The following is a 12,521-nucleotide window of genomic DNA, read 5'->3' on the forward strand; positions in this document are numbered from 1 at the left end:
GGGTAAAACCAAATCGATGATGTTCAGTTCCCACCCTTCTAAGCATAGGGCGATTAGGTTGAAAGTTGGGGATGACCTGATCGAACAAGTGGCCCGATTTGATTATCTTGGCGTGAGGTTCCAAGAGCACCTGGTTTGGGCTCCCCAGGTTGACAAAGCGGTAATCAATTTGGACAAACTAAGTGGCGCTACTAGGTCATATTTTTGCTCCCATGGAAGTGGTGCTGTGTCCCCGTCCCTGGACCTTTACGGCAAGCAGGTTTTACCTGCGGTGCTATGTGGGTCAGAGCTTTGGGGCCACGCAAAAAGTCGGCCAACTGTACATAAAAGAAAATACATTTTTAAAACGATTACTTTTCCTCGAAGTGCCCCCTCTGCCCTGACCCACTTGGTGTATAATATAATTCCTATGGGCACTTTGGCTATGTTTAATCCTGTTTTCTTCTGAATAAGGGTTTGGTTTCAACCGGAAAAGTGCATTGTCACACCTTATGCCTGTGAGTAGAGGTAAAAGCCTTAACTGGTTTGCCCACATCAGGAAGTTGTTACATTGCTCAGGTGCTAGCAAGCTCTGGGGTGACCCCAGGGGGAGCTGTTGCTCAGCCTTGAACAAAGTAAAGATTTCTTCTAAACGCTGCGCCATGAACTGCTTTTTGCAGATGCCATCAAGTGCATGCTTGACCGCTTTTACATGACTTATTTTGGTTAGCTTGGCTTTAAGGGTTACATGTCTTTATATAGAAATCCGTTTTAGTGAATGCACATATCTTGAGTATTTTATAACGAAATCCTTTATAGTGAATGCATTTTTTTCTTCTTTTTTTTGGGGGTCTCCCCGTCTGAACCCTCGTTTACCACCCCTAAAAACCCACCCCAAACATTTCCCGAAAAGATTTAACCCTTTACCCCACAGTAAAATGCATCAGATATAAAGGTTTTTGTTATAAAATACTCGAGATATGAGCATTCACTATTACGGATTCGATATAAAAACTGTATCCCGGCTATAAGCAATAATTGGATGAGATTCTCCATCCATTTGAAAGATCTTTATATATGCGCTTGAGATTGGGCATCTTTCCAGTTGCTGTGTTGTGATGTCCCAAATCATCTGAAATGTGCCATAGGTGCGGCAGCGCAAGAGAAACGGTGCCACACTTTTTCTTATTTTGCGAAAAAACAAAGAGGTTGAGACTCCTGTACTTAAAAGTGGTCCTTAAAATTGCCGAGGTTCGTACAGTTAACCAGGCTGATGTTTTCACTTATTCTTTTTCTCTCAAAGGGATATCTGCTACCGCCTTATAGTGTTATAGGGCCCGGCTTTTGAGAAAGAAGTTTTGTGTTAATAACTAGGATAAAGAACATTTTCCTCTTATTTTATATTGGCCAAGGTTGCGAGCTTCGCTCTCCTTGTTGTAATGTTTTAGGGAATGTTGAGATAATGCATGAATTGTTTTTAAAAATGTTTACTTTCGTTAATTTAAAAAAAATTGTGTTGTTGATTATGTATTTTGTAAAGTTTTATGACACTTGTAGAATAAACTTTTGTTGTTTTTTTGGAATGTTCAATAGGGCTATAATGGCTTTATATGGCCTTTGCAATGCAATGGGCTGTGTGTGAAGCCCCTTGACTGCTTAGGGCAAAGAAGAGATGAGGGCCAGAACATATTTCCCAGTAGACCACAGATGGTGTCAGAGTTGGCAAATGAGCAACTGACATGTCGGATGGAAAGGTCTTTGAATGCTAAGAGATGGAACGTAACTGGTGCATAGAGGAGTGACCTTGGGTGTTCTTGGTCATCCTCGTCACAGCACAAATGCCCCCATAACTTAATCCGGGCACAGAAACATCTCCAGCAACAACCTGGGCAGGTATTTCCCATGTCCATGCCAGAACACTGACGGCAGAAAGAATTGGGCAAACCCACCTAGTCTAGGACCGGGTTCAGTAACTGTTCCAACTCTGCTATCTATCTATCTATCTATCTATCTATCTATCTATCTATCTATCTATCTATCTATCTATCTATCTATCTATCTATCTATCTATCTATCTGTCTATCTGCATTTTTCTATAGCGCCACGAACCCACGGGCCTCAGGGCGCTTTGCCGCCAGTGAAGACCTAGGGTTAGAAGCTGTACTGACAAACCCGAATAAGCAACCAGGAAAAGGTCCGCAGATTCTGGGGCTGCTCGGGGTGTCTGTTCTCCTAGGGGGTCTAAAATAGCCATCCAGAAACGTAAAGCATCCTACAAATCAACATTAGATTTTATTGGACTTATTTGTAGGGTTTTATAGAGTGCTGGCCAGGCCTCAGAAGGCGAGCAGGCATTTCAAACTAGAAGAAATTAACATCTGGCTGCTTTGTGTACTACTTCGTTTTTTAGGGATATAATTCTTTATTTTTTATACTAAACATATTACATTATTTGTATTGAGATTTTAATGCTGCACCCGTTCTCCGACATAGTGCTCAAAGCGTGGAACCTTGCTCGAGTTTAGACGGATTGTTTTCCCGCCCCTGGATCCCAGGACCCAAGTTTGCTGGATGGAAATGACCCGGAAGTAGTGTGATATTGAAAGAAAAGATAAGAAAGGCAATGCAGTGGAGCGGAAATGAAGAGGGGCGGGCAAGACGTGTGAGTGACAGATATCATACATATGTGTCTGTAAGGTTTCCAGGAGGCCTGGGGTCAACCTTGCAGAAAATGATTCCTAACTTCCAAAAGAGACCCATGGTGAGCTTTTCTTACTGCACGAATCACCTTCCCCCAAAAAGATTTGCCAACAAAAAAAAAACATTGCAGAGATAACTTTAAAGTAGAGAAAGCCTGCACAAAAGTAGACAATAAAGTGTGGGTGAAAGAAAGGGGTGTCGGTGAGGATGGCTATGTTTGTTTTCCCTTTGAAGGGGGGCAAAGGAGTACTGTGCAACTACACACGTTATCTAGATAAGACAGGCTATTAAACTCTGCAATAAGGTACATCAGTAGGTTAATGTGCCTATACCTGAGATTTGTCTAACCTGTAGGCCATGGGTCAGAATTTGGGTTTAACCGACCGTGGCCTTTCATTTGTCTGCAGTTGATAAAATATGTATATCAGGGCCAAAATCCGCCAACTATCAGGCATTCCTGAGGGTGATCTCTTAGTTAAAGTTATGCCAGGCATCCTTTAGCTAAGAGATACAAGGATCATCACCCTTCCCTGCATCTCTTAGTTAAAGTGATGCCTGGTGGGTTTCGGCACCACACCTTTTCTTCCTTAATGGTGGCGTTGACCCTCACCAGGCATCCCTTTAGCTAAGAGATGCAGCAGGGATCAACGCCCTGCAGTGCGAGGGTGATTGCTGCAAAGTTATGCCTAGTGGGGAGGTGATTGCTGCAAAGTTATGCCTAGTGGGGATCAGCAGCACTTGCCTAAGGAACAGCTGCACATTAGGCCACGGCAGGGCTTTAAGTGGGCCGGGGCTATCCCGGGCCGAGCCCCGGCAGGCTCAGACATCTCGCTCTGCAGCATGGCCCTGCTGGGGCTCACCAATTCTCCCTGGCAGCCCTGCATGCTACAGGCCAAGGCTTCTTTTTCTAAAGTCTGATGCTCTCGGACATGTGCGAGAGCTTCAGGTGCCAGAAAAAAATGCCTTTCATCCATAATCGTGGCGCTGCACCTGCGAGGTATCCCTTCAAGCAAGAGATGCCTGTGGTCCGGCGCCACCATTATGAGATAAAGGTGAGGCCGCTGGAAGAAGAGGCCTTTTTTATCCCGAAGCTCTCCTGAATGAGCTGTAGATTCAGGATTTTGAAAAAAAGGCCTCTGCTTCCAGGGGCCTCACCTTTTCAGCCTCAATAGTGATGCTACCCCTCGCCAGCTGTGACGCTGTATCCCCCCAGCCGGCGAGAGGCAGCGCCACCATTAAGGCTGAAAAGGCGAGGCGCTGTCCCCTGCCAGGCAAGTCTTAGAAAATAAATACTTAGATCAGGGGAGAGTGTGCTGATCTCTACAAAAGCCTGCCTGGCAGGGGTGCCTGTAGCCCATTGAGTCGGGGATCGTCAAGGGGGCTCAGGTGCCACAGGGCCAAAAAGCACTTCCCGACCTCAATAGTGCAGTGCTTCAAACCATTACTCACTGCAGTGCAAATCATAATGACAACCAGTTCCAGAAAGGGGTGAAATAAGCCAAACCAGCTGGGGAAAGAAACTAATAAAAGCCAGGTCTGTGGCTCAGAGGACTAATGCGCCCCCTACAGGGGCCTGTATTTGACGTCATGGACACAGGTTTGAATCCCGGCAGGTCGACTCAGCCCTACTTCCTTCTGAGGTACATGAAATGAGTACCATTAAGTAGGGTAACAGTAAACATCTGTTATCTATCAGTAGTGCCAAGATGGCCCCGTGGGGGTGAAAGAGCACTCTACAAATACACGTTGTGTTTCTTCTCGCCCTTGTTCAGGGTCATAGGTATTCTCACCGGTTTCAGACGAAATGTCTGAATGAAAAGTACCTCCACCAAAAGACCTAAAACACACACCACAAAAAGTTCTAACTACCAAAAGTTCCACATTTATGTGGTATGTGTTTAGGTGGGGTTGGTATGGGGCTGGGGGGGTGTCCCCCGCAACACCCTGCTCACTATACTGTACTGAACAGTATAGTGAGCGGGGTGTAAAGGGGGACACCCATGCAGCTCACCTGAGCAACAAAAAAAAAGCTGGTGCTCTGGGGTGTCACCCGCAACATCCGGCTCACTATACTGTACAGTATAGTGAGCGGGGCTCTCACTATACTATACCGTATAGTGAGCGGGGTGTTGCGGGGGACACCCACCTGAGCAAAAATAAAAAATCTGGGGGCTGCGGGGGTGTCCCCCGCAACACCCCGCTCACTATAATATAGTGAGCGGGGGTTGTGGGGACACGCCTGCAGCTGCCAGAAAATAAAAGGACCCTGCGGCGCCGGTTCCTGATCACAGAAGTGATCAGGGACACAGCACGAATGAAGGAAAGGTAAGTAGGGGGTTGAGGGTGGGTGTGGGGGTGTGTTGTGGGTGTGTTGTCGGTGTGGGTGGGGGTGTATGTATGTATGGTTTTCTGTAGGTTGTTCGGATGGGAAATGTACGAACATTTGTAGTGCGTACATTTCCCATGCAAACATTTCAGTCGCTGACTTTTCTGCGACGGAAAAATCACGTTGATTCTTCTCACCCTGTATCCAAGGGTCTCTCTCCTGGATTAATGACGGTAACGTGTGGCACACACCTACTCACACGTATTTCGTCCCCCCTGCTTAGGGGTTTTGTCATGCTGTGATTATTCTCACCCACCAGCCAAGGACCACTCTCCTAGACCAAAGGGTTCCTCTCTGCTACCGGTTTCTCCCCAGGCGCTGTGGTGTAGCCCTCTAGCTGACAGCTGACAAGCATCTCCCTCTTTCTCTGGCTCCTGCCAGGGTCTCTAGCACTCAGTAGGCTTTTGCAATACTCTTCTCCTCTGGGTCTGGACTGCGATGTAGCCCGGAGCCGGCTTTCAGCTTTCTCCATCTTCATTTAGGGCCTCCCTAGCTGTCTCCTTCTCGCTACTCTGTAAGCCCGTCTAATACCTTCGCTGCATCAAAATGGTTGGTTCTTTTATTGGCCTTGATTAGCCTGATTAGACCAAAGTGTCCCTGCTAGGTGCTTCTCTGTCCTCTCTTCCTTCTCATAAATGAGCCTGCCCAGTCACCCTGCAAGCTTCCTCAGGTGTATTACATAATACTTACCAGTAGGGGGAAGTGCGAGCAGGGCGCTGTATCCCTGGGACTGTGAAGCCACAAAGTGCGCTATAACCCAGAGACTGAGTTCTGAGCCAAGAAACAAACTGGTGGTGCTATGTCTACAATCCTGAGTTAGAATAGGGAGTACTGAAAGGGCTGCTGGTTCCTTGGGTAGACTTGTGAACCGCTTTCCCCAGGGATTGGTACGCTATATAAATAACAAATACATAAATAATCACTCTGACACCCTTGTTGATAGTTTTATGTTCTCCCGGGATTGATTCCAAGATTAGAGATTTATAGGGGAGTCCCCCGTCCTACTTTTAAGTTCCTGCAACATTTTGAGACATCCATTCTCACACTTTGTTGTACAGCAAACACGCTTGTGTATTAGCTGGCCCTATAGGTGTTCAACCCAACACCAGCTTATTGCTGTTAAGTAAAGGCTCTGAGGCCCCTTTCTAATTAATGTGTTTGGATCCTTCGTAGGATTCCGATGTCAAGTACCATCGTAATGGCTAATGCCACAATGTGTTGAGCTCACCACTGGCCCGTAGCCCTCATGGGGCAGGGACAGTCACAACTGCTGAGGTGGGCAACCGTGCAATGGGGAGAGTTCATGGCCGGTCTCTAGCTCGAAGGAAAAAACATACAGCTGGATTCCTGAGTTGGGATTATTATTTGCTGAGGTGGGCAACCGTACAATGCGGAGAGTTCATGGCCAGTCTCTAGCTCGAAGGGAAAAACATACAGCTGGATCCCTGAGTTGGGTTTATTATTTGCAGAGGTGGGAACTGTGCAATGGGGAGAGTTTATGGCCGGTCTCTAGCTCGAAGGAAAAAAGAAACAGCTAGATCCCTGAGTTGGGATTATTATTTGCTGATGTGGGGAACCGTGCAACGGGGAGAGTTCATGGTCGGTCTCGAATTCGAAAGAAAAAACATACAACTGGATCCCTGGGTTAGGTTTATTATTTGCTGAGGTGGGCAACTGTGCAATGCAGAGATTTCATGGCCGGTCTCTAGCTCGAAGGAAAAAACATACTTTCGGATCACTGAGTTTGGTTTACTATTTGCTGAGGTGGGTAACCGTGCAATGGGGAGAGTTCATGGCCGGTCTCTAGCTAGAAGGAAAAAACATACAGCTGGATCCGTGGGTTGGGTTTATTATTTGCTGAGGTGGTCAACCGTGCAATGCAGAGATTTCAAGGCCGATCTCTAGCTCGAAGGAAAAAACATACTTTCGGATCACTGAGTTTGGTTTACTATTTGCTGAGGTGGGTAACCATGCAATGGGGAGAGTTCATGGCTGGTCTCTAGCTCGAAGGAAAAAACATACAGCTGGATCTCTGAGTTGGGTTTATTAGTTGCTGAGGTGGGCAACCGTGCCTTTGGGAGAGTTCATGGCCGGTCTCTAGCTCGAAGGAAAAAACATACTGCTGGATCCCTGAGTTGGGTTTATTATTTGATGGTAACCGTGCAATGGGGAGAGTTCATGGCCGGTCTCTAGCTCGAAGGAAAAAACATACAACTGGATCCCTGAGTTGGGTTTATTTTTTTTGAAAGATTCGTTTTTTCAATTAATTGATCAATTGGAAGCTGAGTTAATTCAGCTTTCAATATGGATACACCTCATTCAACAGTTGCAAGAAATTAGTCTCGGAAACAAAAAAAAGTAACCCAAACCTAAGTTCTTTAAACCATCAATAAGCTATCTGTTGCATCCTCTCCTGGAGGAAATCGGTGCAGAGGTTTGCTCGCTGACATTTTAGGTAATTATTACATATCATTTGTGTGGCCCAGTAGCACTGTGGGGTGCGCAGGGCCCTTGTCCATATCTGTAACCCAGGTCTGACAAAGGCAACGTGCCTTGTTGCTTTATTGTCATTGCCGACTTACATTTATACAGCGCCTCAGGCCTTGGTGTAGACTCCTAAGGCGAATCGTTATCACCAAATGGCATTGGTCCACATTTGAATCGCCCTTTGAAGGATGACTGCTTGAGTGGACCCTGGCTCAGCATCAACCTCTCCTCGAGGGAGAGGTCTAGAATCCTCGCTGGTCCTGGCATACTACAACTGAGGCACCCTCCCCTCACTGCTTGTTTGATGGTGTTGGGGATGCCGCACGCTGAACATACTATGGAGGTCTGCTTGCCACTAGGATCGTTACCATTGTAGTATAGCAGTTAGGAGAAAGGTTTCCCACTTAGGTTGAGTCCACCTAAGTTCGTTGGTATGATAAAAATCAACCCTAGGAGATCGGTTTCCCATTTAGCTTGAGGTCACCTAAATTTATTGGTATGCTAAAACATCAACCCTTAAATCATAACACTGAGTCATAAATGAACAATACAAATCAAAGTTCACAAAATTAGGGGAAAGGCAGAGGATAAAGATGGTCGGCGTAGCTGCAAAAAATAGTGGAGGATGCTGTTCGGCCAACTCTCTGGTAGTGGGGCTCTGTTGCAGAAGACCAAGCATCGGAGACCCAACTAAACGCGACAAAAAAGATCTCAGGCAGTAGCAAATCCTCAAAAGAGGTTTCTAACAGGTTCCAGGAGTCACATAATCTAGCTCATGGAATGCCACCTGGGTCAGCATTGCAAAGTTACACTGGATCCAGATCCTTCCTTGCAGCCAGTGCAGATTGCAGACGATGACTGTGTCCGAAGCAACAGACACCCCTCGTGGTGAGACTCTGAGCTCTGCTCTAGCTGGAGTGACACCATCAATCCAAGCAGACGATTTCCATATGTGGTTTTCCAGTTAGCCCCCATGCATCGATACGTGGAGTGAACTTGCCGAAAGTAGTCGCATTCCACGTACGGAATGTGCATCACATTAGCCACGATCTGGTGCGGTAAAGCAATGCCCCTGCAACATCATACACTAAGGTAGAGTGCCTTTAACAGAAGACTTTGCCGAACCCTGCATAGCAATGTAATCTCAACCACCCTTTGACCTCAATGGAATTGTGCTCTAATTTCAGGGCCATTACTACCATATTGTCCTGTTCCATTAATGTGCTCAACCCCCCCAAACAGCCAATCAAGGATGACATCTCAGCTCCTAATGTGCAAGAGAGAGAATGACACACATCATGTGTTTCATCTTAACACTGACTGTACCTTGCACTATGCACAACACAAGAGGTGATGGCTGGAAGGTTTGGAATTAATCCTAACCACTGGCATTGCTCTGGGCAACACTCCAGACCATCGTTCTTCAGCCTGCCCAGCCATTACAGAAGGGGAAAGACCATATGCAATCAGGCTTGATCCCGCCCCAAAAGGGGCAATCCAGCCCGAACTGCTAGGTCACATCCCTTCTGCACGAGACCACAAGCATCCCCAGACATGTTTCGGCCTCATTCGGCGTCATCAGTGAGGAGTAGCTTGGGCTCTTGGCCCAGCAGGCACGGGACCCACGTCTGGGAATACCCGTCCCACTCGGGTGACTTATGCAAAACAAAAGAGGTGATGGCTGGAAGGTGTGGAATTAATCCTAACCACTGGAATTGCTCTGCGCAACCCTCCAGACTATAGTTCTTCAGCTTGCCCAGCCATTACAGAAGGGGAAAGACCATATGCAAATCAGGAATTCCACTATGCATCCGTATGAAAACTGTGGGTCTTATGTGTATGTTCAGCAGAGCAGAGAACACATACACTGCAGGGTCCAATTGGGCCTAGATCCTCCACTTGGAACTTAAAATCACCTGCTGTGTGCATGCACACGCACAACCACTGTACTGTGGTACCCCAACCACTACGAGCACATGCCACATTAGCAGGCTTCCACCAATCACCCCCAGAGATCCAGTCGGTCGACCTGTAAGGAATCCTATCCTCCCTCAAGGAAGCTAGAACCATCACAGTCCCTAGGCTAGTACATGCAGTACCAATACAATGGGCCTCATTACGACCCTGGCGGTAATCGCCCGTCATTACCGCCATGGCGTAATGAGCGTTTACGCCGTGGGACGATGGCGTAAAGAGCGCCACATCACGACCCATCGCGCACGAGCATTACGCCATGGCGGTAATGCAATTAACGCCATGGCGGAAAAGGCCCCTACCGGCATCGCTAAGCGAGCAAGGTGCCCTTCCGCCAGCGTAAGTAGCGGCCACCGTAATTTACGGCCACCGTAATTAGCGGCTGCCGTAAAAGGCCAAACCGGAAATAGCGTCATCGCGCCGGAACGGGAAGCAGCCCGTCGGCCATCTTTAAAAACACAATCCATCGCCATCCTACCAAACAACACCAGACCCAACCCTGACACCTGTCCCAACCAAACACCCACCCATCCAAGTTCCCGAAAATGCCAAAATCCGTGAAAAAGGCATGTGACCGCCAGCGCCAGGAGCGATTCAGCCGGGAGGAACTCTGCATGCTAGCGGAGACCCTGCAGGACAACGCAGGTGTTGTTTTCTCCCCTGAAATGACCAGGACAGCAATCGGGAAGAAGAAGGCCATCTGGGCCCTGGTGGCTGAGCGCGTCAGCGCGGTGGGGACCGTACCCCGCACCCCACAGCAGTGCCGGAAGCGCTGGGATGACCTGCGCATACGGGTCAGAGCCGTCATCTCAGCAAACCGCAACCTTGCCCAGGGAACCGGTGGAGGGTCGGAATCCCCCCTGAAACTCCAACCGTGGGAGGAGATCTGTGCAACCACCATCGGCATGGAATCCATCGAAGGCGTTGGAGGGATGGAAAGGGGAGCCCCGACATCAGGCGATGAAGGTAGGTGCCTCATACAAGACATGCCATAGTCACAGCAGTCCAATCATGTGTAGCACAAGGTTGCCCTAGAGTGTAAATGCAACACAAATCAATACTGCCCATAGCCACATGCGAGCACCACCCTGCATACACTGCTGGCACCCGCATACCTGCATCCACATACCACACTAAAAGGAGACAACCTGCATGGCACTGCCTGAAATCTGCCTCATCCACTGGCCAAAATAATGTCAACCATTGTCATTCCAAAGTCCGTAGACCCATCAATAACGCCCTCCCACCTTTGCTCCACCACAGGCACAGAATCACACCCAGAGGACCAGGACACCCCTGCGCCGAAGAGAGCGAAGTCCAACAACAACGTCCCTGCACCCTCAACCTCAGCTGCAGTGAGGCAGACCCCACGACAAGCAGGTCCCACTGCAGGCATACCGGAGGTCCCACCGGCAAGCACCCCTGTTGGCAGCAGGCCAGCAGCAGCTGCTCCACCTCCACCGACATTGCCTGCCACAGAAGGCAGGGGGTCAGCGGCCAGCAGCAACATCGGGGAGACAGCTGCAACAGCTGCATGTTCTGACTCGGACATGGAGCAGGAGGTCAGAAGCCCCACTGACCAACTACATTCCCCCTGTTTCTCAGACGCCAGCCCCCATGAGGGTGACACACAGGGGCACACTGAGGCAGAGGAGTGGCCTTCCACCCCATGCCCTGTCCACACTCCACAGGAGGGGAGCAGCCCCTCCATCACTCCACCTGCACTGGCCATGGGCCAGCACGGCCAGCAGTCCCTCGAGGACATCACTCAACGGCAGCATCAACTGTCCACAATGCTGGATGAGCATGCCGCGGAATGTGTGGGGGCTAGGTTTAGCATTGAACAGGCCACGGAGACACTAAGGGCCGAAGTGGCGCAGAGCACCACCACCCTGAGGGATGCCATGCAGGCCATGTCCCGGGACATCTGTGCCGAACTTGCGGGCTTGCGTCGTGCGGTCACTGACCTCACCCACACAGTACAGGAGCTGCATGCACAGGGGCAGCCAGGGACATCCTCCACTGCCAGTTCTGCGCAGAGCAGCCCCGTGCGACGTTCCGGACGCAACCTGCGCTCCACAGCCAGGGGTGCCCCGGGGGCCGGGAGAGGGGGCTTGTGACGGCCTGTGGACACTGTCACAGGCATCTGTTGACACCTACATGGGGTGTGTTGGGGTGTGCAGGGGGGAGGTGGGAGGTGGGAGGGGGTGTGTTGGTGTGCAGGGGGGAGGTGGGAGGTGGGAGGGGGTGTGTTGGGGTGTGCAGGGGGGAGGTGGGAGGTGGGAGGGGGTGTGTTGGGGTGTGCAGGGGGGAGGTGGGAGGGGGTGTGACACGACAGTTCATAGTTCCAATACACTTTTTTCTTTCAAAAAAAGAAATGTGTGGACATTTTCATTGCGTATGTGTGCTTTATTGGTGTACAGTCCACAGTGTGCATGTCCCAGAGACACACAGTGCCCCAAGTGCAGTCTCCATGCGATGAACACCAGCCGTGTGTGCTAGAAGCAGTGGTCGATGATACTTTGGCGCATGGCACGCCCCTCCTGTGCATCGCCTCCTCCATGTGGTGGCGCCCCATCTGCACCCTCCTCATCCTCATCGTCAGGTGGTTGCAGTTCTGCGTCAGGGGGCAGGGGCACATTCCGTCTGACGCACATATTGTGCAGCATGACACATGCCATGACGATCTTTGCCACCTTCTCATGGCCATACAGGAGTGCCCCACCAGACCTGCTGAGGCTTCGGAACCGTGCCTTCAGGAGGCCGAATGTCTGCTCTATGACCACACGAGTACGTGTATGTGCACGGTTGAAGTCCTCCTCGTGCTGGTTCTGCGGGTTCCGGACTGGTGTGAGGAGCCACCTCTTCAGGGGATAGGCTGCATCACCTGTATGTAGGCGAGAATGTATGTGTCAGTCATGTTGTCTGATCAGGAACATGATGTTCCACCATGGCTGGCATGGAACTGTTACCTTGGCTCACTTCTACATGCACT

Source organism: Ambystoma mexicanum, chromosome 11 (assembly GCF_040938575.1).
Source record: "Ambystoma mexicanum isolate Mex_15411 chromosome 11, UKY_AmexF1_1, whole genome shotgun sequence".
NCBI classification, from domain to species: Eukaryota; Metazoa; Chordata; class Amphibia; order Caudata; family Ambystomatidae; genus Ambystoma; species Ambystoma mexicanum.